The following is a 23,665-nucleotide window of genomic DNA, read 5'->3' as shown; positions in this document are numbered from 1 at the left end:
TTTTTGGTGTTTCCTCTTCCTTCACTGCCCTAAGTCAGGAAGTGCGAAGGTGCACAGAGTTAGGAAAACAAAAGTATGTCCCCCCAGTGGTGGGATCCTGGTTGGAGCCTGGTTTGGGATAAAGAAGTGTGCCTGTCAGTACTTCCCCAGCTGTGGTGGGAGTTACGCAGAAGCCAGCCGGGGAGGATCAGCCGTGGGCAGAACAGGAAGAAGGGCGTCAAGACAGCGCCCACCCGTGGTTTCTGGGGGATGTTGGCATTTCCCCTTTCAAAGCCAATCATGAATTTTTGGTCAAGGCTTCTGCCTTTGTAAAAACTCGGCCTGTGTGTAACAATACTGTGTGCCTATTTCATTGTAGTTTTCTATCTAAATAATTTCCTTTTGAGTAGAAATGTGAAAAGGGTGCCCAGGCATTCCATTATAGTTGTTCTCTCCTGAGGCCTTGGGGGATGCAGGATGGCTCAGTGGAATGGTCGGTGGGTGGGAAAACCAGAAGATTCTGGGGTCTACTGTAGTCACCACCTTTCCTTCTCTTCTGCACTGACCATACTGACTTAACTGAGATAATGTAAGAAAAGCAGCCAGCACAAGGGTCCCGTAGATGGTAGCTGTTATTACAGCTGTCTTGCAGGGAAATGTGTTTGCTCATATAATTCTTCACCTGTGAGCTGGGGCATCTTGAAGGGGATTGGGAACTGGGACTCTATGTTATTCCTCTTGGCCCTTTGTGCCCAGCACAGTGCCCAGCAAATGACAGGCACTGAACGAGGAGGCTAAGTCAGGTATATTGGCTTCAGTTGCTTAGCTGTGTTACATTTGTTGAACTTTTTTCATCATTGAGTTTTAATTTTTAATTTTTTTTTTTTTTTAGATGGAATCTTGCTCTGTCGCCCAGGCTAGAGTGCAGTGGTGCGATTTTGGCTCGCTGCAACCGCCGCCTCCCGCATTCAAGTGACTCTCCTGCCTCAGCCTCCTGAGTAGCTGGGGTTATAGGTGTGCGCCACCACGCCTGGCTAATTTTTGCATTTTGTAGAGATGGGGTTTCACCATGTTGGCCAGGCTGGTCTTAATCTGCCTGCCTCGGCCTCCCAGAGTGCTGGGATTACAGTAAGCCACCACTCCCAGCCTAATTTTTTATATTATTATTATTTTAAGTGATAGGACTTGCTCTGTTGCCCAGGCTGGAATGCAGTGGCCCAAGTATAGCACACTGCAGCCTCTAATCCAGGGCTCAAGTGATCTTCCCGCCTCAGCCTCCCAAGTTTCTGGGACTACCAGCATGAGCCACCTTGCCTGGTTATTTATTTTTTATATTTGGATGGTCTCAAACTTCTGGCTTCAATGGCCAGGTGCACTGGCTCATGCATGTAAGCCCAACACTTTGGGAGGCCAAGGCGGGTGGATTGCTTGAGCCTCAGGAGTTTGAGACCAGCTTTGGCAACATGGTGAGACCTCATCGCTCCAAAAATAACAACAACAAAAAATAACAAAAATTAGCCAGACGTGGTGGTGCACTCCTGTAGTCCCAGCTACTCGGAGGCTGACGTGGTAGGATTGGTTTGAGCCCAGGGAGGTCGAGGCTGCAGTGAACCAAGATTGTGCCACTGCACTCCAGCCTGGGTGGCAGAACAAGACCCTGTCTCAAAAGAAACCAAACTCCTAGTTTCAAGCGGTCCTCCTGTCTCAGCCTCCCAAAGACTAGGATTACAGGCGAGAGTTTATAATTTTAATGACTATACATTTTACTTTTAGAAATTCTTAGTTCTCTTTCAGTTCAGCCTGCCCTTCCATCCTTGGGTCCTGTTCTTTCCTTAGGGTTTCTGTTTCATGTTTTATATCTTTATTTTAAATATACTAATGTTCTCTTTCAGATTGCTCTAGGTTCGTTCTAGAGGAGCCAGTTCTCCCATTTGTTGTGTCTTCTGGTTTGGGGGCTTAGTGGCTCATGCCCCAGGAGAGCCCCACCTATCTTGGGTAGCAGAGATAGCTCCCCAGAGCAGTATTATGCTTCAGCAAAGGCCCTAAGTGTTTCCTGGGTCCTGGAAAAGTTTCTGTGGGAGCTTCTGGGCCCATGTTTTGACCCCAGACCAGTGGTGTATGGTGGATTCCACAGTCACACCCAGAGGCTTTAAAGTCTGCACGGAAGCCTTTTTTCCTTACTCAGATCCTGCTTTCTTGCCATTTCTCTGGGCTGATGGGAGGAATAATTCAGGCCCTCATTTTAGAGGAGACTTTGATCTCTTTGAGGGTCCTGATTTTATAAAGGGGTCTCAGTTCTCCTGTAATCCCGGGAGACACCAAGTTGCAACCAGCCAGCTTAATATTCAGCCTTCTTTTTCAGACCAGAAGAGAAAGAACATTATAAAAATGTAAAACTTGCCATTTTGGGGAAAGAACTGAAATCTGTAACAGAACATTAGTAATGAGACGATTGGATTCATATCAGCAATCACTTACTGAGTGTGTCCTGTGCATTCACCTGCTGCAGTGCCTGCTGGAGGTGCAAGGGGGGTGGTAAGGCCCTAATCATTTCTGTAACCCCTAGTGCCTAGCACCCAGTCTAGCACAGGGAAGACAATAAACATTTCAGAAGAAAGAAAATGCATGTGCTTGAAGAAGGCACATGCTGATGCAAAAGACGTACTAAGATACTGAAGAATATCACTGAATTGAGACTCAGAAGTCCTGAATTCTAGTCTGGAATGGATACTGACTAGTTATGCGACCTCAAATAGTAGCCATTTATCCTCTTTGGACCTCAGTTCCCCACCTGCATAAAGGGGATGGTAGCTGCTGTCCTGAGTCACCCTCCCCGCCAGGTTACAGCGCGATAATGAGTGTGGAAGTGTAGGAGCCTCGGAGGGGTAAGGGGTCAGTCTTGCCTTCAAGGCCGATGGGACAACGTGCCTTCCAGCAGCCATCTTGCCATGGGAACTCCCTTCACCTCGCCCTGTAATCACTGTGGGCTCTGGGTTTTCAGGGGATGGGCTGTAAGCATTTCAGGTCTTCAAAGCTTGTTCAAGCTAAGGGGCTGTTCTTTGGTGTATGGTCAGTATTTGGGCACTGGGAGCTCACCTGCTTCCTGTCTCATGTGATATCCTTTCCCCTAGAAGTTCCCTCAGGACTCCATCAATATGGGCCGAGTTGTCACGGAGAGCCATTCTAGGATGGAATTTTTGCATGTCATTGCCTTTGTGATCTTTGACCCACTGTTCTTTGCGGCTCCTCCTCTGGACAGTGGTTCTCATGACCCCTCCAGTGGGCTGTCCTTTGGCTAGGTCATTCTTTCCTGCCTAAGGTGACTTGGCGGGTGGAGGGTAGGAGCATTTGTCATGATTTCAAACTTCCATTTTATATACGACGAACCCGAAATACCCAGAGCCTAGCTAACTTCCCTGAGGTCATATAGTTAGTAAGTGGCAAGATTTTTTTTTTTTGAGACAAGGTCTCACTCTGTCTCCCAGGCTGTAGTGCAATGGCGCTATCACAGCTCGCTGCATCCTTGCAATCCCAGGTTCAAGTAATCCTCCCAGGTTCAAGTGATCCTCTCACCCCAGCCTCCCTAATAGCTGGGGGCACAGATGTCCGCCACCAGGCACAGTTAATTTTTGTATTTTTAGTAGAGATGGGGTTTTGCTGTGTTGCCCATGTTGGTCTCAAACTCCTGGGCTTAAATGATCCACCTGCCTTGGCCTTCCATAGTGCTGGAATTGCAGGTGTGAGCCACCATGCTTGGCCCTTGTAATTGGCAAGATTTTAAGCAAGGTGATCTGTGTTCAATACCCATACTCTTGACTGTGATACAATATTGCCTCTACAGACTTGAATTTTAATTCCACGCCTTAATTCTTCATGTGGCCTTGGAAGAGTCTGCTTTTTGCCTTTCTCTTAGCCTGACTGAAGTTTAGTTTTCTATTCTGTAAATTGTGAAAACTCTCACAGTTTTTTTAGGGTGTCAAATAAAGCAATATATAAGGAAAGTGGCTAAGCGAGTGCCTGGCACATAACTGGTACTAAACAAAAATGAGTGGGTTTCAAAATGAGATAAGAGTTCTCATTTGCATGATCAATAGGGAGAAGAAGCATGAAAGAGTGAATTCACTTTTAAGAGTTTTCATTGCACAAATTTTCCTGCATATCCTGCTATATGCCAAGCACTTAGGATATGAAGATGAAAAATCAAAGTCCACCTGCTAGAATACCTTCCAGTTGAATAGAAGAGAAAGATATGTAACTGTTAATAATTTGGCACCAGTGTCGCTCAACAGCATGGGAGAGTTACCAAGGAACAGTCATAGGTGTATAGGGAAGGGAGAGAGTCCTCCCAGCAGGATGGTCAGAGAAAGCTTTGTGAAAGAAGTGTCTGAGCTTTACTCTTCCAAGATAGGCAGGATTTCCCTAAGTGGGGAAAGAAGGGAAGGCTATTCAAGGCTGAGAATAGCTGGATCAAAGGCTTTGTGGTAGGAATGTGCTGGCTGTTTTTGGGGAGGTCTAAGGAAAATGTGTTCAAGGAGAAAGGTGAAACTCTTAGTTAAAATAAAATGGCATTTGGGGCTTCTCTCTGAAATGCAGTCATCCCTGCTACTTCCTATGCCTCCACTGTTACAGAACTCCTGATCTAGAAAAGCAAACTTCGGTGTCGTTTATAGACCTTCCCATAATAGCCGTTAGCAAGTTTCCTCTCGTAGGACAGTTACTTCCTCAGCCCTAAAATAGAATGGCAGCAGGGTGGAGATGTGGGATATTTGCAGTCTACACTCTGTTGATCAGCACACTGCGGGGGCGAGTGAGCGACCAGGTGTAGCAGACAGTGGTTGCTTACCCAACATCTTTTCCCCTTCTTTTTCACTGGCAAGACATTGATCTTCAGATGTGCACCCTCCAGTGGGTGAATCACTGGGTCCTATTCCCCTTGGCAGTGATTGGGTTAAGTGTGGGCAACTGACAAAGCTCTGGCCAATGAAATATGAAGGGAAATTGCCTGGCGGTGGGGGTGAAGAAAGATTTTTCTGCATCTTAAAAAGAGACCTGTAGGAAGAAAAAGCCCCTTTTCTTTTGTGGGACATACTGGGGTTAGCATGTGATACTTGGAACCATGGCAGCCATCTTGGGACCATGAGGGAGCCTAGCTTAGGGAGGATGTGTTGAGGGTGTCAGAGCAGAAAAATGGAAGGAATGAGACACCGAGCACCTACCTTTAGACTATTCTGGTGGGAGTTTTCTGTTATTTGTAACTAAAAAACACCTTAATGAATGCACAGTGGGATGGACAACTCACATGGCATCTAGAAGATTCTGGGTTCGCTACACTTTCCTCATTCACCCTAGGCTTTAGCCCACCACCCTGTTTGAATTCTCTTCCAAAATAAAGAACCTTTATACTTTGACAGTCTTGCTGTTCCCATCATCCGAAATGCCCTTTCCCTATCTTCCCCATCTGCCAAAAACCCAACTTATTATTTAAAGCATGGCTCAGGTGCACCATCTCTGAAAAGCCTTTCCCAATCTTTACTATTGTGATTATTTTCTTCTTTGAGTACCTGTAACATTTGTCATCCTCTTCTCAACCTCCCTTCCTCCCTTTCTCCCTTCTCCCCCTCCTTCCCCTCCTCCCCTCCTCCTGCCTCTCTTCCCCATCCCTCTTCCTCCTTTCCTCCTCTTCCCCCTGCCCATCTTCCCTTTCCTCCCCCTTCCCCTCTCCCCCTCCTCCTTTCCTCCTCTCTCTTCCCCTCTTCCTCACCCTCATTTTCCCCCTCCTCCTCCCCATTTTCCCCTTTCTCCTCCCTCTCCTTTCCTCCCCTTCCCCTTCTTCCCTCTCCTCCTCCTCCTTCTCTCCTCGTTCCTCCTTTCCTCCTCCTCTCCCTTCCTCTTTTCCTCCTCACCATTTTCCCCCTCCTTATCCTCCCCGTTTTCCCCCTCCTACTCCTCCCTGTCCTCCTTTCCTCCTCTTCTTCCTCCTCCACCTCTCCCTACTCTTTCCCTTCTGTCTCTGTCTTTCTGTATTAAGTGCCTACCATGCGCCAGCTATTGTGCTGCATACTCTGCTATCGTGGAACCTCTCATATGAATGGGGGCCAGACATGCCCAGATCATTATGAGCCAGCGTGTTTAGTGTGGTCCTGCAGGAACATAACATGTAATGGGCACTTAGGAAGAGGTGCCTGACTCCACCTTGCAGGGGAGGGTCAGAGAAGACTGGTTGCAGGGTGTGATCCTTGAGCCGAATCTTAAATAACAAATAGGAACCAGCCAGTAAAGAATGGAAGGAAGGGAAGGAAATTCTAGGTGTAGGGAGCCTCAGCAAGGATGTGAATGGTACCAATAGCACAGTATGTGCTGGGAATTACAAGTGGTTCGATATGGTTGGAACCTAACGTTTGAGGTAGGATGTGTTGAGGTCAGAGGAAGAGGCAGAAGCCATATCCTGGAGCTTGAACTTTATCTTGAAGCCACTGAGGAACCACTGAAGGCTTAAGGCAGGGGGGTGATGTGATACTTGCCTGTTGGAAAGGTGACTCTGGCTACATTGGACTGAATAGATTAGGTGGTTGAGGCCAGGGTCTGGAAGCAGGAAGACCAGCTCTGACGCTCTTACAGGAGTCTGGGAGGGAAGATGGGGAGGCAGTAAGATTGGCTGGCATGGGGATCATTTGGAGGGGGGATGGGGAAGAGAGAGAGCCATGATACTGATTTCTGGCCAGTTGGGAAGGCTGAGTCATGTCTGTGTCTCAAAACATTGTCACCTCCTCAGCCTCCTGGTCCTTCCAGTGTGTGCGTCCCTTAGAGTGGTCATTTCCTGGCTTCAGTGGAAAATGAGCTGAGGGAGACACAAGTCTCTGTCCTCCCTTCTCTCCTGTCTTCTCCTCTCACAGCTGCAGCACTTTGGCCGCTGCTTAAGTGGAACAGGAAGTAGAGCTGTGACATGGTTTTCCCGACATCCTTGCTTTCTAGGTCTGAGCTTGAGAAGAGAGAAGACTCTCTTCATGCCTGTCACTCATTGTCTTTCTTTCTTGCCCTTCTTCCAACCCAAACCAATTCTGAATACACCTTCCCAGTGTCTGCAGTCCAGCCCATTCTGTCCATCCCACAGTTCCTGCCTCGGGTCAGTGTTCTGGGTGTTTTCTCCGGAATCATCCAGCCCTCTCCTACCTCACTGCCCTCAGCCCATCCTCTGAGCTGCTTCAGGGAAATCTCCTTAAAACTTCAGATTGGGTCACCTTCCTGCTTAACAAGCTTCAGTCTCCATCCCCATGCCCAGGTGGTCAGGGGCAGAGGAAAGCAGCTGGAAATTTCAACTGCTCAGACCCAGGGTCAGCCCTGGCTCTCTGCTTACTCACTGAACACCTTTAGACAAATCACTCAACTTGCCAAACCTTCATTTCTTCAGCTGTGAAATGGAGATAACTTGCCTTACTGAGGGATGAGTAAAAAAATACATTAAAGTGCCATCCTAACACACACACACACACACACACACACACACACAGTTTTCTTTCCTCCTTGCTGTTTTATTCATCTTGGTGAGTCTTTCATATCCACTTAGCAAACTGCCCATCCTGTAGTAGAGCAGATGCTTAATTCATGTTTGATGAATGAATTATTCCTTCGTTCCTTTTTAGCTGAGAGTTTGACAGTCTCTCTTTTGCTATATTTGAGAAGCTTTTTTGAGTTGTGTTTGAGGTCCAGAAGATCGGGGTCTTGGTGCTCAGGGGAGTTCATTTGGAGGAGGAAACGGAAGCCAAGATTTAGTCTCAGGCTTCCTGACTTCAAGCTGGTGATCTTTCCATTGGCCACCTTGTAACTTCCTGGGCAATCAGGAGCCATCTACTGGGGCACATTGCCCAGGCTCTGGGATATATCGTCATGAAATGAGTGGAGGCCCTCCAGGCAGCTATTATAGAGAACAACAAATTGAGGAGTTTGCATAAGCAGGGCCACATGAATTAGTCAGTGAAGTATACATGCGTTATTCTTGAAAACTCATTTTTCCCAAAGAATCTTAATGGACAGTATGCGTGTGTGTTGGGGGGGAGTGGGGGTGTTCTCCTCCTGGAACAAGTTGAAAGTTGGTTGGGGTAAGTTAAGTTCAGTAGTGATATTTTAAACTTCCAGCTTGAAGAAAGTAATAGTGTTAAGTGTTTGCAGATGGTAATCACATGGGATCTGAAACAGAGTCTACGGAGGGTAATCATACACCAGAAACAATGCTGCTTCTGCGGTATGGATGGCTGGTAAGAGTTTGGATCCTGGACTTAGGTGTGAGTCCTAACTTGGCTTTTTACTGGCTACTTGCTGACTGTAAGCAAGTTTCAAATCTCTTTGAGCCTTAGTTTTGTTACCTGTCAAATGTGGAGAATAAGACTTTTGCCTCATAGGTTTTGTCAAGAGAACTATCTAAAGTGAGACATGGAGAATAGTGAGAGTGGTGTCTGGCACATGGAACTAGGGGGAGAGGAAATGTTAGCTATCCTGATGACGGTGGTGATGAAGATGACTGTTACGGGTTGAATTGTATCCCTTCAAAAGATATCTTGAAGTACTAACCCCTAAAACCTCAGATTGTGTTTTTATTTACAAATAAGCCCTCCACAGAGGAAATAAAAATTAAAATGAAGTCATTAGGGCGGGACTGGATCCAAAATGACTGATGTCCTCATAAAGGAAATTAGGACCTAGAGGCAGATATGCACAGAGGGAAGGCAATGTCAAGGCGCACAGGCAGAAGACACCCCTGTGACTGCAGTGATGCAGCTATAAGTCAGGGAACATAAAGGATTTCTGGCAACCACCACAAGCCAGGAAGAGGCAAGGAAGGATTCTCTCTGAGAAGAACCAGAGAGGGTGTGGCCCTGCTGATATGTTGATTTTGGAATTCTAGCCTCCTGAATTGTGAGAGAATAAATTTCTGTTCTTTTAAGCCATCCAATTTTGGTACTTTTTAATGACAGCTCTAGCAAATTAATACAATGATAATGATGGTGGTGGTGGTGGTGGTGGTGGTGATGATGATGATGGTGGTGATGGTGATGATATGGTGTACTGCTGGTGGTGGTGGTGGTGGTGTGGGGTGGGGTGGTGATGATGGTGGTGGTGATGATGATGGTGGTGCTGCTGCTGATGGTGGTGGTGATGATGCTGGTGGTTGGTGATAGTGGTTGTAGTTATGATGGTGGTGATGATGGTGGTTGGTAATGATGGTTGTAGTTATTATAGTGATGATGATGGTGATAATCGTGGTGCTGATGGTGGTGGTGATGATGGTGATGATGATGGTGGTAATGGGGATGATAAGGGTGCTGCTGATGGTGGTGATGGTAGTGATGATGATGGTGGTGATGATGATGATCGTGGTAGTTCTGATGATGATGATGGTGGGGGGATGGTGATGATGGTGGTGGTGATGATGACGGTGGTGGTGGTGGTGGTGGTGATGATGGTGATGATGATGTTGATAGTGCTGATGATGGTGTTGATGATGGTGGTGGTGGTGATGATGGTGGTAGTTATATGATGGTGATGATGATGGTGGTGATCGTGATGATAATGGTGGTGCTGCCACTGCTGATGGTGGTGATGGCGATGGTGATGAAGATGGTGGTGGTGGTGATGATGATGGTGATGATGGTGGTGGTGATGATGGTGATAATGATGGTGGTGATACTGATGGTGATGAGGATGATGGTGGTGGTGGTTATGGTGATGATGATGGTGGTGATGATGGTGGTGGTGATGATGATGGTGATGATGGTGGTGATGATGGTGATGATGATGATAGTGGTGGTGGTGATGGTGATGACAGTGGTGGTGATGACAGTGGTGGTGATGATGGTGGTGGTGATGATGGTGATGATGGTGGTGGTGATGGTAATGATGATAGTGGTGATGATGATGGTGGTGATGATGATGATGGTGATGGTGGTGGTGATTTGGCATTTGGCCTAAAGACTGACCCAGAAGGTGGCCACGTGTGTCTGACTGTAGATAGTCCAGTGGCTTTAATTTAGCGAGCACTGGCATGAATATTCCTTCCGATTGTATATTTTAGACATGCCTCCAGTGGCATTTTTTGGGAACTTCATTGGTATTATACTAGGAGCAGATGATTCAAAGTAAATATTCCCAGTCCAGAGAGTGAGATGGACACTGAAGGGGGACAGTTCCTCAAGAGGTGAAGTGACTTTTGATCCACTGCGTGACTGTGTTGGAAAAGGGAATCCCCAAAGTTCTCTCAGATGGTGGCCCATGAGTCACCATGTAGACAATGGTGGGGCAGGTGCTTTGTGGCCAAGTGCAGAAACTTGGAGAAGGATTGGAGAAGAGGTTGATGTGGTAGGATGTGGAAGGGATGGGAGCCAGGGGCTTAAGATACAGGGGCACGTGAGCAGGGACTAGACTGAAATTGAAAAGAAGGTAGGTCTTAATCCTGCCGCCAGGAAGATGAGATTTGTGAGTTGTGCTTTAGAAACATCCCTCTGTTGGGGTTCAGCTGTACCTCCTTCATCTCCAGGTTGTGTTGGCCTCCCTGTGCATTGCATTGAGAGGATATTCAAACTGAAGGGGAGAAGCACGGATTTTGAAGGATGAAAAAGGAACAATGTGAGTTATTCCATGTCTTAGAGATAGTGTGATATGACAGAGAGAGTGTAAACTCTGGTATCACATAGTCCTGGGTTGGAGTCCTTCGTGGAATCTGGCTCTGTCTCTTGTGTGGTGACCTTTGGCACCTTCTTTTCTCTGAGCCTCAGTTTCCTCTCCTTTCCACTTTCGCTGCCAGTACCCCCTGCAGAGTATGGTGGAGGTTAAATTGGGATCTTATAGGCCAAGTGTGTGGCACCTGAGAGGCCCTGAATAAAAGTCAGTTATTCTACACTGAACCCTGTCCACATGTGGGATTCTCGGCAAGGGCTTATTGGTGCTTGTGAAACCTAATTAATCAGAGGTGGGAAGAGAGAGCTGGCCTTTGGAAGGGCTTGGATTTCATAGGAGTAAACACATTGTCAATATCAAGAGGAGCTGAGTCCCTGGGAGGAAGGGGTGAGACATGGTGGCTCTTGGGAGGCTGTGATAACTCTTACTGGCAGATATAACCATGAAGACCCCATTGCTCTCCAGTTGTTTAAAATATCAAGAAAAGCAGGTAAAGTCTTCTCAGCTCTGGATGGCTTTAAAATAGCCACTGAACAGAGTGGCCAAGCCGTTTTCCCCATGACCTGGCACCTGCAGTCCCACTTCCTACCCGCTCCTGCTCTGCCATCTCTGCCCAGTAATAACTCCTCATGTATCCTCATCCCAGACACTCCAGCTAGGAACCTTGATATTTATTCCATGCATATTTGTTTGCATTTACATTGCATGCCAGTGGCATTCTAGGGGCTGGACAACAGTAGCAAACATGACAGAGGAAAATCCCTATCCTCATGGACCTTACATTCCAGTGGGGCAACAGATAGCAAACAAACATGAAATGGATGGTGTATGAGATGACAAATAGTCCTTATGGAAGAAAAATCATCTGGAGAGGAGGCTGGGGCATGCTGGGGAGGGTGTGCATTGTTAAATGGGGTGTTCAAGGAAGCTCTCCCTGAGAATGTGACACTAAGCAAAGACCCGAAGGAGCTGAGGGAGTGAGCACATGGCAGTTTGGGGAGAAATGATTCCTAGGCACAGGGCCTGCCCCATGCAGAGACCCTGATAGCTGCATGCATGGTACATTAAAGGTACCTCAAGGAAGTCAGTGTGGCTGGAGTGGAGTGAGTGACAAGAAAGTCGGTGCAGGAAAAGGTTGATGAAATGGGGATGAGGGCTTGACCTTGCTGGGCATTTTGCAGACTTTAGCTTTTGCTTTGAATGACAAAAGCAGCTCTTGGAGGGTTGTGAGCGGAAGAATGATATGAGCGGCTTACCTTTTTTTTTTCCTAACCGGTTTATTAGTTTATGCTCGCACTGCTATAAATAACTACTTGAGACTGGATAATTTATAAAGAAAAGAGGTTTAATCAGCACACGGTTCTGCAGGCTGTACAAGCTTCTGCTTCTGGGGAGGCCTCAGGAAACTTACAATCATGGTAGAAGGCGAAGGGGAAGCAGGTACATCTTATATAGTGGAGCAGGAGAAAGACAGAGAGGAGGGAGATGCCACACACTTTTAAACAAGCAGATCTCGGGAGAGCTTATCACGAGACAGCACTAGGGGGATGGTGCTACACCTTTAGAAACACCTTCATGATTCAGTCACCTCCCACCAGGCCCCTCCTCCAACACTGGGAATTACAGTTCTACCTGAGATTTGGGTGGGGACACAGATCCAAACCATATCAAGCAGTATTTGCTGTCTGCAAATGCTTAATGCTGGTGAGAGTGGAAGGAGCAGCAGTGGTGGGGACAGCTGAACTCTGAAATTATGGATTTCTTCTCCCTCCCTCAACTCATCCAAACCATGGCAGCTGGGTCAGTTCTACCTTGGCCGTTGTAGGGAGATTGGGAGGACTTTGGAGATACTATACATCACGTCTGTTTGTCTGTCAGCTCCTTTAGAACAGGAATGTGTCTTCTTTCTTAAGTGTCCTTAAAACCTATCCCAGTGCCTGACATAAGTGGTAGGCATTTTAAATGCTTATGATGATTAGCCTGTCATTATCTGATCCCTAAGATCGAATTTGGAGCCATCTTCAGTGCTCCCAGGATCCCCTTGTGCTTAACCTTTTCAAAACATCTGTCACTCTGATCTTTCATTGTCTGTCTGTTCCCTCTGCTGGTCCATGAACTTCATGAGACTCATGCTGTTTTTTGCTCTTTGTGTTTTTTGAGACAGAGTCTTGCTCTGTCGCCCAGGCTGGAGTGCAGTGGTGAGATCTCGGCTCACTGCAACCTCTGCCTCACGGGTTCAAAGGATTCTCATACCTCAGCCTCCCAATCAGTTGGGACTACAACTGTGCGACACCATGCATGGCTTATGTTTGTATTTTTATTTACATATATGTATTTTGAGATGGAGTCTCACTCTGTCACCCAGGGTGGAGTGCAGTGGCACCATCTCACCTCACTGTAACCTCTGCCTCCTGGGTTCAAGTGATTCTCCTGCCTTAGCCTCCTGAGTAGCTGGGATTACAGGTGCCTGCTACCATGCCCAGCTAATTTTTGTATTTTTAGTAGAGATGGGGTTTGGCCATGTTGGCCAGGCTGGTCTTGAACTCCTGATTTCAAGTGATTCGCCCACTTCGGCCTCTCAAAGTGTTGGGATTACAGGGGTAAGCCGTTGCACCTGGCCTGACCCACACTGTTTGTCCACTCTTTTTTTTTTTTTTTTTTTTTTTTAATTGAGATGGAGTCTCGCTGTCACCCAGGCTGGAGTGCAGTGGCGAGATCTCGGCTCACTGCAACCTCTTCCTCCTGGGTTCGAGCGATTCTCCTGCCTCAGCCTCCCGAGTAGCTGGGAGTCCAGGCGCATGCCACCATGCCTGGCTAATTTTTTGTATTTTAAGTAGAGACGAGGTTTCATCGTGTTAGCCAGGATGGTCTTGATCTCCTGACCTCATGATCCGCCCACCTCGACCTCCCAAAGTGCTGGGATTACAGGCGTGAGCCACCGCGCCTGGCCTGTTTTGTCCACTCTTGTAAGTGCCGTACCTGTCTCTGGGCCTGCTACCTGGTAGATGCTCAGGAAGTGCTCTTTTAAATGAATGAATGCACCTGGTCCCTTTTATCACCTGCTGAGAAGGGCACTGTTTCTAGCCAGTATCTCTTCCAATCCCAGCATGTCACTGGGAAGATTAAATTGTTAAAAAAAAAAAAAAAAAAAAAAAAAAGAACCCTGAGCCTACAAGGTAGCCTCTGGGCTTTTTGAAGGGAAGAGCAAAGTCAGAGAGCTGTTACTGTTTGAATCAGCGGTGCTGAAGGGCTCTTGGGAAGTGGAGTGCTCTCCGAGGCTTGTCTACACGGCAGAGGCATGTGGATAATTGCATCAGGAGAGTGGGGGATGCTTGGCCGCCAGACTGATAGGCTGGGGGTGGGCCAGAGTCCTCCTGAGCTGGGAGATCTGGGACAGTGTTTCCAGAAATTCTGGTTGACTGAGTTTGCCTGTATAGACCAGAGAATGGGCAGCCACAGTCTCATGTGAGGACATTATGCAGCTCTCCCATTTTCAAGCTCAGCTCACATTTATTGATTGTTTTTAACCTCAAGGCCTTTTACAGTGTCTTTTGTTATCCATTTTAAATTATATTTTTGTGATAGCTTTATTGACATATAATTCACATGCCGTGCAAATCACCATTTAAATTGCAGAATTCAGTGGTTTTTAATATATTCACAGAGTTGTGCAGCCATCGCTGCAGTCAATTTTAGAACATTTTCATCACCCCCCTTCAAAAAAAACTCCATCCATACCCATTAGCAGTCACTCCCCATTTTCCCACTTCTCCTCCTCCAGCCCTAGATAACCTTTGATCTACTTTCTGCACAATTCCTTTTCTCTCCCAAATGTAAACATAATAAATGCTCATAACAGAAAATTCAGAAAGAACAAGAAAAGATAAAGAGGCAAATAATGATCATCCATAATTATCCAGCCAATGAGAGATAACCACTTTTGTCTATCTATGCTGATATACTCACAGACACATAGTTTTTGCGAACAGTGACATCTTACACATTCTTTTCAACTTGTTCCTTCATTTAATATATAGGGACTCTCCTTCCATGTTGAATAAATATAGATTTACATGATCATTTTTGCTGGCCGTGGATAGATCATAATTTATTTGACTGGTTCTTTTTTAATGGACATTTAGGTTGTTTCTAGTTTTTGCATGTACATACTTGTCCAAATATTTACTTTTGACAAATTCCCAGAGGTGGAATTTCAGGGACAAAGGGTAGGCACATTTCAAGTGTTGTACATATTAGCAAGCCACCCTCCAGAAAGGTTTACCAATCTGTGTTTCTACGAGCAATTTTGCAGGTATACATTTCTTGCCTGCCCCAGGCATTATCAATTATGTTAATTTTTGCATAACTGATGGACTAAAGATAAATGTTCTTTATTTGCATTTTTAAATTTAATGCTAAAGTTGAACATATTTCCCAGCTACTCAGGTGGCTGATGCAGGAGAATCTCTTGAACCTGGGAACTGGAGGTTGCAGTGAGCCAAGACTGAGCCACTGCACTCCAGCCTGGGCGACAGAGCGAGACTCTGTCTCAAAAAAAAAAAAAAAGGTATAAATATGGATTGTAAACTGACCGAAGCCAATTGGTGCAATTTAGTTCTGTTACTTGGTACTGTGCTTATACATAGACTTGGATTCTAGACCTGACTTTGCCATCAACTGTGACCTCAGGCTGCTCAACCTCTGAGGGCCTCAATTTCCTATTCTTTAAAGTGTTGGAGGTGAAGCAGATGGATATTTGAGGTTGTTTCCGGATCCATCTTTATCATTCCATGTTAAGAATAATAGAAGGCAGCAGTGGAGGAAACTGAGGCTTCAGCCTGCTTACTGGCTTGCTCCGAGTCCCAGAATTCACAAATGACAGTGGAGATTTGAACCCAGAACTTGCTATGAACCCAGGACCAAGCCTCTTGCTCTTCCCCTGGCTCCCGTGCCCTTTATGGGAAATGAACCAAGATTTGTCAAGATGATTGTTAATCTCCAGGCCTACTTCAAGGAGTGTGAATCCCCTCCAAGAGGCTGATCCATGGGAGAGAGTTTTGGGAGCACAGGGAAGGAAGGGTATAGGTTATTAGATTTCTAAGGACAATGGAATCTTGACAGAGACAGGTTAGGAGGAACCGTAGAGAAGCCCGAGGCAAGTGAGAAGGCAGGAAAGTACACTGTGTAAGAGACAAGCACAGCCCAGGGAGCAGGAGCCAGGAAGCGTGGGTGATCCGAGCCTGGGAATTTACTTTTCTATCAAGGAATTAGAAAGTCAGTCTATCGTTGTTGGACATTTGGGTTGGTTCCAACTCTTTGCTATTGTGAATAGTGCCGCAATAAACATACGTGTGCATGTGTCTTTATAGCAGCATGATTTATAGTCCTTTGGGTATATACCCAGTAATGGGATGGCTAGGTCAAATGGTATTTCTAGTTCTAGATCCCTGAGGAATCGCCACACTGACTTCCACAATGGTTGAACTAGTTTACAGTCCCACCAACAGTGTAAAAGTGTTCCTATTTCTCCACATCCTCTCCAGCACCCTAAAACCTAAAGTATAATAAAAAAAAAATAAAAATAAATAAATAAAATAAATTCCTTATTGTTCTGTAAAAAAAAAAAAAAAAAAAAAAAAAGAAAGTCAGGCCTCATCTGGAAAGGGCTAGATTAGATTAAATCAGTGTTTCTCTGTAGTCACAGTTTATATGCTCCTGGACCCTCACCAGGTGCCTATGATGGTCTGGCTCCACAGTCCTCATCAGCTTCATCTCCACGCCCCCTTCTTCCCTTTCCTCCCCTTCCTCCACCTGCAGCTGTTGTTGAAGATGTGCCCATCCCCTCAGGCCTCCACATTGTGGCTCAGGTTGGTCTCCGAAGGCCTGTAAGGTTTGTCTATGTGATGAGCTCCTTATCCTGAGCTGGAGTATTCCCCTCTTCCAGGAGGCCGTTCCTGACTAGCCTGATTCCCGGTAGAATTGACCACCTTCTTGTTTGTGCCCACCCCCTCTACCTTGTACATTTCAATGTCTGTTTTGTTCATACCTCTGTCTCCCCCACTATTTTGTGGCTTTCTGAGAGCAGATATTCTTATATTACGTTTATTTGGAACTCACAGGATTTCTCACATAGTAGGTATTCAGGTGAAGCCTTCTTTGGATGAATTAATGAAACCTTCTGTAATTCACTTCAGCAGACACATATTAAGGAGACTGGGATGGTGTATTAATTAGTAATACAGTGATAATAGCTACAATAACAAATAGTCCCCACGATGTTTATTGGCTCAAACACAAGAAATGTTTTTCCTTCTTCGTGTAAAAGCCCAAAACGTGTATTTCTAGTTTGGTGGGAGGCTCTCATCCATGTGGTGGCTCATAGATGTAGGCCTCTGCTACATTCTGTGGCCCTGCTGCCCCCTGGAGCTTTGTTGCTGTCAGCTTCCACTGGCAGAAGAGGGAAGGAGCCTGGAGAAAGCACACCCACATCTTAAAAACCTTGGCCTGAAAAATGACATGCAACATTTCTATCTCATTCCTTGGCCACAACTCTGACACATGGTCACACCCAGCTGCAAGGGAGTCTGGGAAATGTAGTCTAGCCATGCACCCAGGAGGAAGAGAAAAGAGAGTTCTGGTGAACTAGCAGTGCTGCCACAGGTGGTGAATGGGGCTCAACATCTTGTCCTCTGAGGCTTGGCTGAAGGGATGGGGAGTGTTTGGCTTGGAGAAGCAAAACTCCTGATAAAGTGATATTTGTGACCAGGGCTATAATTTGCCAACCCCTAGTCTGGAGCCATCCAAAGTCCCTCCCAACTCTAGACACTGTGATTTTTTTTTTATTATGCACCCAGTGTATGCAGAACACTAAGACTGTTGCTGGTAGGAGGGGAGGAGAGAGGCAGAGGACAAGCAAGCTTGAAGTAATTTGCCCAAGATCACACAGCTAGTAAGGGATGGAGCTGAGATTCGGGTCCAACAAGCTGGTGACAGAGCCTGCCTGCTTAGTGGCTACACTGTATGTTCCTCATTTGAGCCCGATACCCATTCTACCAAGTAGGTATTATTATTGCCAATGAGGGAAGACTCATAATTTTGTGTTAAGAGGAATGAATGAAGTAACTTTTTTTTTTTTTTTGAGTTGGAGTTTTGCTCTTTTTGCCCAGGCTGGGGTGCAATGGCGTGATCTTGGCTCGCTGCAACCTCTGCCTCCCGAGTTCAAGCGATTCTCCTGCCTCAGCCTCCCAAGTAGTGGGATTACAGGTGCACGCCACTATGCCTGGCTAATTTTTGTATTTTTAGTAGAGATGGGGTTTCTCCATGTTGGCCAGGCTGGTCTCGATCTCCTGACCTCAAGTGATCCGTCTGCCTCGGCCTCCCACAGTGCTGGGATTACAGGTGTGAGCCACCGCACCCGGCCTCAGTACTTCATTTATATTTATGGCTGAATAATTGCATCGTATGGCTCTACCACACTTGGTTTATCCATTCCATTCCTTGGCTGATAGATTTTGGGTTGTTTCCACCTCCTGGCCATCATGAATAGTGCTGCTATGAACATTCATTTACAAGTATTTATTTGAATGTACATTTTCATTTCTTCTAGGTATATGGCTAGGAGTGGAGGTGCTGGGTCATCTGATAACCCATGTTTTGACTTCTCCAAAGCAGCTGAACCATTTTGCATTCCCACCAGCAATGTATGAGGGTTCCAGTTTCTCTACATCCTCGCTGAGACTTGCTATTGCTATTTTGTGTGTGTGTGTGTGTGTGTATTTCATTATGGCCAGCCTAGTGGGTGTGAGGTTTTATCTTACTGTGGTTTTGATTTGCATTTCCCTAATGACTAATGCCTTTGAGCATCTTCTCACCTGCTTTTTGGCCACATAAAGGGATTTTTAGTAGGTGTAGGCAGGTTGGCTGGGCGCGGTGGCTCACACCTGTAATCTCAGCACTTTGCGGAGCAGAGATGGGAGGATTGCTTGAGACCAGGAGTTCGAGACCAGCCTGGTAAACATAGCAAGACCCCCATCTCTATTAAAAAAAAAAGAAGAAGGTGGCGCAGGCAGGTATAGGGAAGCTCCAGGGACAGCAAAGCCCCGAGGCTCCTGTGTGTGCCTAGTTTTGAGGAGCAAGGAGGAAGAGTTATTGGAAACTGGAGACAGCGAGGACTGTGCGAAGGAGCCCTGGCCAGAGCTGAAACTTGGATTGAGGCCAGCAGCCGTTTCACAGTGACCCCTAGAGAGGGAGCCCCAGGGAAGAGATCGGATGCCTCAGCCTCCCTCTCCCTCCCTCCTGTCTTCTGCTGGGGCTCCCTGTTGCTAAAACCATCCTGTAGCAGAGGAGGAGCAAGCCCTTGCACTAGTCCCTGAGGTCAATTTGGGATGCAGAGTAGGACGGAAAAGGGAGGACCAGTGGAGAGGGACTGGCACAGTGGCAGTGCAGCTTCCTTTTCCCGTAGTTCTTTGGGTTCGTCCTTCCTATGTTGGCATCTCCCCAAGACTGGTAGTGAGATCAGCTGCAGCCATTTTTAGCTTCACATCTTTCTTATAACATCCAAAAGAAGGGAGAAAACACCATTTCAAAAACTTCTGGGCAAAAGAGAAAGAGCTTTCTCAGAAACCTCCAGCTTCATGTCTTACTGACCCTAATTGGGTTACATCTTCCTTCTAAACTTATTAGTGGCAGACGATGGGGATGGTTTTAAGCCAGTGAGCCCCACACCTGGGACTGTAGGCACATACACTTCATGGGAAGGGAGATCCCAGTTGAAATCAGGAATGAGGAGTGATACTGGGCAGAAAACCCATAGTGCCGTGTCCTTGGGGAGTCCTTGGACCATCTGTTTGACTAAAGCCTGGGTTTTTTTCTGCTCCACCACACACTGGCTGGGGTGAGACAATGTGTGCGGGACCCAGGCCTCCAGGAAGGGTCCTTGCCCTGGCTGCAGGGCCTGAAGTGCCATGTTTGGTTCAGGCCTGCTGGACAGCACCATTTCCAGCTTCTGCCTTTTCCCAGGGCTCTTAGGGAGGGTCTCCTAAGCCTCTCATTCCTTCTGTGGCCCATGTCACTGAAGGGATGAACTGAAGCCCCTTCCACAGCAGTGATTCCAGGGAGTGAGACTTCACTCCATCAGAGCCACAAGGGCAGAGTTCATCTAGGAGTTTAGGGAAGGAGATCTTTTTGTAGATTTTGCCACAAAAGAAAGAATAATTAAAAAAAAAAACTCCTATGTTTTTGTGACACCTATTGTAAGATTCTATCCAAATAGGCAAAGCTGTATAAACAAAGGTTATGTTGTTATTTTTGCCGGGGGTTGTGTAGAGGGTGGAATGGGGAGTGACTGCTTATGGGTTCGGGGTTTCATTTTGAGGTGATGAAGATGGATTGTGGTGATGGTTGCACAGTTCTGTGAATTGTGCTAAAAACCATTGAATTGTATACTTTATTTTATTTATTTATTTATTTATTTTGAGACAGAGGTCACCCAGACTGGAGTGCAGTGGTGCTATCTCGGCTCACTGCAACCTCCGCCTCCTGAGTTCAAGTGATCCTCCTGCCTCAGCCTCCCAAGTAGCTGGGATTACAGACTCGCGCCACCATGCCTGGCTAATTTTTGTATTTTTAGTAGAGACGAGGTTTCACCATGTTGGTCAGGCTGGTCTTGAACTCCTGACCTCATGATCCGCCCGCCTGGGCCTCCCAAAGTGCTGGGATTACAGGCATGAGCCACTGTGCCGGGCCTGAATTGTATACTTTAAATTGCGATTAATTGTATGTGAATTATAAGTCAAGAAAGCTGTTGGAAAAAAAACATTAAAGACTTACACTCCTATTCTCTTTGTTTTATTTAAGGCTGAAGTTGATTGCTACCTTATTCTCTAATAAAAATTATGGTTTACACCATCTCCTTTCCTGTCCTCTCTCTTCTGTCCTTGTGGTCTTGGGGCAAGTTCTCCTCCCCTCCCTTGGTGTGTGGGTCTTGTGGAGCTGACCGGCTCCCCGTGTCCATCTGGGCACATAAGCAATACCCAGCTAGTCCAGTGGGTGTTCCAGCCCCTGGCCACAGAAATTAGTTCAAGGATGGATGAACAGTCAGAGTCAATCCTGAGACTTTTATTAGAACCACCAGCACAGCGAGGCTTTCCTGCAGGGATTGCTCAGTTGTGTCTGGATGTAAGCCTGAAGGCCAGTGGCCCCTTTGGTGAAAGCCTGCCTGAAAATGCCATCCTTCCCCTGAATAGAAATGCAGAGCCAACAGATGAAGACTAACCTCTCCCTGACCACATCCTCTGAGCCCTTGAATCTAGCCAGGACTGAATTTCCATCCTTCCTGGACTTGTCAGTTTTGTCAGTCCATACATTTCCCTCTCCTTTTTTTTTTTTTCTGAAGCCAGGACTTGTGGGGTTTTCTGTCTCATGAAGCATGTCTAGGTATGGGTTCTGCAAACTCGGACCCTCCAGCCTGACCCCTTTTCACAACAATCTCTGGACCGTGAGAAGGGACTGCTCTTTCCGCCTGTATCACTTGTCTCAGAGCGAGCCAAGAAAACTGCTTCCACAGAGGAAATGGGCTGACAATGGAATGTCCCGACCCAGCACATGAAGTCCTTTGGAAGGGCCCCTGGAAGGGCATCTGGGAACCGCCCAGCATCCTTTCCACGGGCCCACAGGGAATAGCCCTGCTGCTGCAGCACACATTCCATTGCATTTCTGTATGTGTGTATGTGTGCATGCAGTTGTACGTGGGTTGTATATCTGTGTGTTTGTATGTGTGCAGTTGTACATGGATTGTATTTCTGTTTGTGTGCAGTTGTACGTGGGTTGCACTTCTGTGTATGTGTGCAGTTGTACATGGGTTGCACTTGCATGTGTGTATGTGTGCATGCAGTTGTACATGGGTTGCACTTCTGCGTGTCCGTATGCGTGTATGCAGATGTACACAGATGTGTGTACTGGGAGCTATGGCCTTTATTTCTTCCATTTGGCTATGTATTATCCCACTTGGGTCATAGTCATTCAAGATTTGATGTGTTTATTACAGAAGAGGGAAGGTTGCCCCATCAGCTCAGGCTTCCATGATACCAGAATGGGAAGTCTGATGCTCTTTCCCTCAGTGGTTGTTGGATGTGGGCATTATGATTTCTGTTTTACCACTGTGGCATCAGAGACTCTGAGGAACCAATGGACTTTGCATTAGGTGGTAGCCTAACCAGGTATCTGAGCCAAGTCTCCTGCCCCTTTTGGGGCACTAATGCATTCTGCCTCAGACTAATTCCTTGTAGTTATCTGTCATTCAGGGGAAATAGGGTTCGGAAAGGTGGGAAGCCTTGATTGATTTCTAAGGGAAATGTAGTTTACAGCAGCCCCCAGATGATGACGGTCAGGGTAACCTATTTTGGAGATAGTTGCAAAGCAAGTGACTTGCAGGACATCCATGGCTCTGATTAGATGTTGTTGACTGGTCGGCAGCTGGGAACTGACTCTGATGGGAAATGACCGTGTGTGCCCAGAAAGTCTTGGCATGAGGGTGTTTGTTTAGGCATTCATTAATTAATTCATACAACAAACATTTACTGGGCCAGGCACTGTGCTAGCTGCAGCGTCTTGTTTCCCTGAAGGTTTCTCTGGAGAGGTGGAAGAGACGGAGTGTGGGGTTGCATTGCCTACAGTGCTCTTTTGCCTGCTTGGGGATTTTTCGAGGGCCTTCCATTCTAATGGGCACCCTGAAATCAGCGGCTTGTCCTCCGGAGTCGGCGACACTAGTGGGGCGGGGAGTGGCGTCGGGCCTGTGGTGAGTCAGCTGCATCCAGGCTTAGCATCCTGTCCAGGTGTGGCCCACTGTGCCTGGGAGACAAACAGCTGTTGAAATAGAAAATATTGAAAACCTCATTAAAAGGAGAGTCTAGACTCTGGGGAAACTTCATTTTGAAAAGGAGTCTTGTGGAAATTGGCTGATCCTTCTAAGTTTACAGGCAGTACAATTTCTAAGAAATGGAGATGGATTTTCAGAAAGATGTTTGAGGACTGGAACAGTGGTGTTCCCTGGTCACAGGACTTTGTCAGGGTTGGCTGAAATGTAATTTGTTGTAGGACTTCCAGTGGAAGGGCCAGTTTTAGGTCGCATGAATATTTTCCTGTAGTTTTTTTTTGTTGCTGTTTTTTGAGACGGAGTTTCACTCTTGTTGCCCAGGCTGGAGTGTGATCTTGGCTCACTGCAACCTCCGCCTCCCGGGTTCAAGCGATTCTCCGCCTAAGCCTCCCAAGTAGCTGGGATTACAGGCACCCGCCACCATGCCCAGCTAATTTTTGTATTTTTCGTAGAAATGGGGTTTCACCATGTTGGCCAGGCTGGTCTTGAACTCCTGACCTCAGGTGATCCACCAGCCTCAGCCTCCCAAAGTGCTGGGATTACAGACGTGAGCCACCACACCCGGCTGTTTTATTTTGGTTTTTTTAAGAGACAGGGTCTTGCTGTCTTGCTGTGTTGCCCAGGCTGGAGTGCAGTGGCATAGTCATAGGTCATTGCAGCCTCAATCTCCAGGGCTCAAGTGATCCTCCTGCTTCAGCCTCCAGAGTAGCTGGGACTATAGGTGTACACCATCATACCGCACTAGTTTTTAAATTTTTTTAGAGATGAGGTCTCACTATATTGCCTAGGCTGGTCTTGAACTCCTGGCCTCAAGCTATCCTTCTGCCTCAGCCTGAATTTCCCTATAGTTTAAAAGGCATCCCCCGTTTCCCATTTTGACAATGCATATAGAAATCTTCCTGATGCTTCCCTTATTTGTTTTTATCTAATTCTGTTAATGTATTCATCAAAAGATAATTTATTGAGCACCTGCTGTGCACTAGGCATTTTAAGAGTTATAGAAGTGTGCCGGGCACGGTGGTCCACACCTGTAATCCCAGCACTTTGGGAGGCCAAGGTGGGGGGGATCGCCTGAGGTCAGGAGTTCGTGACCAGCCTGACCAATATGGTGAAACCCTGTCTCTACTAAAAATACAAAAATTAGCT

At 46.6% G+C, this 23,665-nt stretch overlaps 1 protein-coding gene across 4 annotated transcripts in view; it reads left to right on the top strand.

The window, feature by feature from the left end:
- ASAP1 (ArfGAP with SH3 domain, ankyrin repeat and PH domain 1) overlaps nt 1-23,665 on the top strand; it is a 387,159-nt gene that overhangs the window by 5,784 nt on the left and 357,710 nt on the right. The gene's annotated exons all lie outside the window — the stretch shown is intronic.

The sequence above is a fragment of the Nomascus leucogenys genome, chromosome 16 (genome assembly GCF_006542625.1).
Source record: "Nomascus leucogenys isolate Asia chromosome 16, Asia_NLE_v1, whole genome shotgun sequence".
Lineage (NCBI taxonomy): Eukaryota > Metazoa > Chordata > Mammalia > Primates > Hylobatidae > Nomascus > Nomascus leucogenys.
Note: the sequence above shows the minus strand (reverse complement) of the source record. Positions and strands in the feature narration are given on the sequence as shown.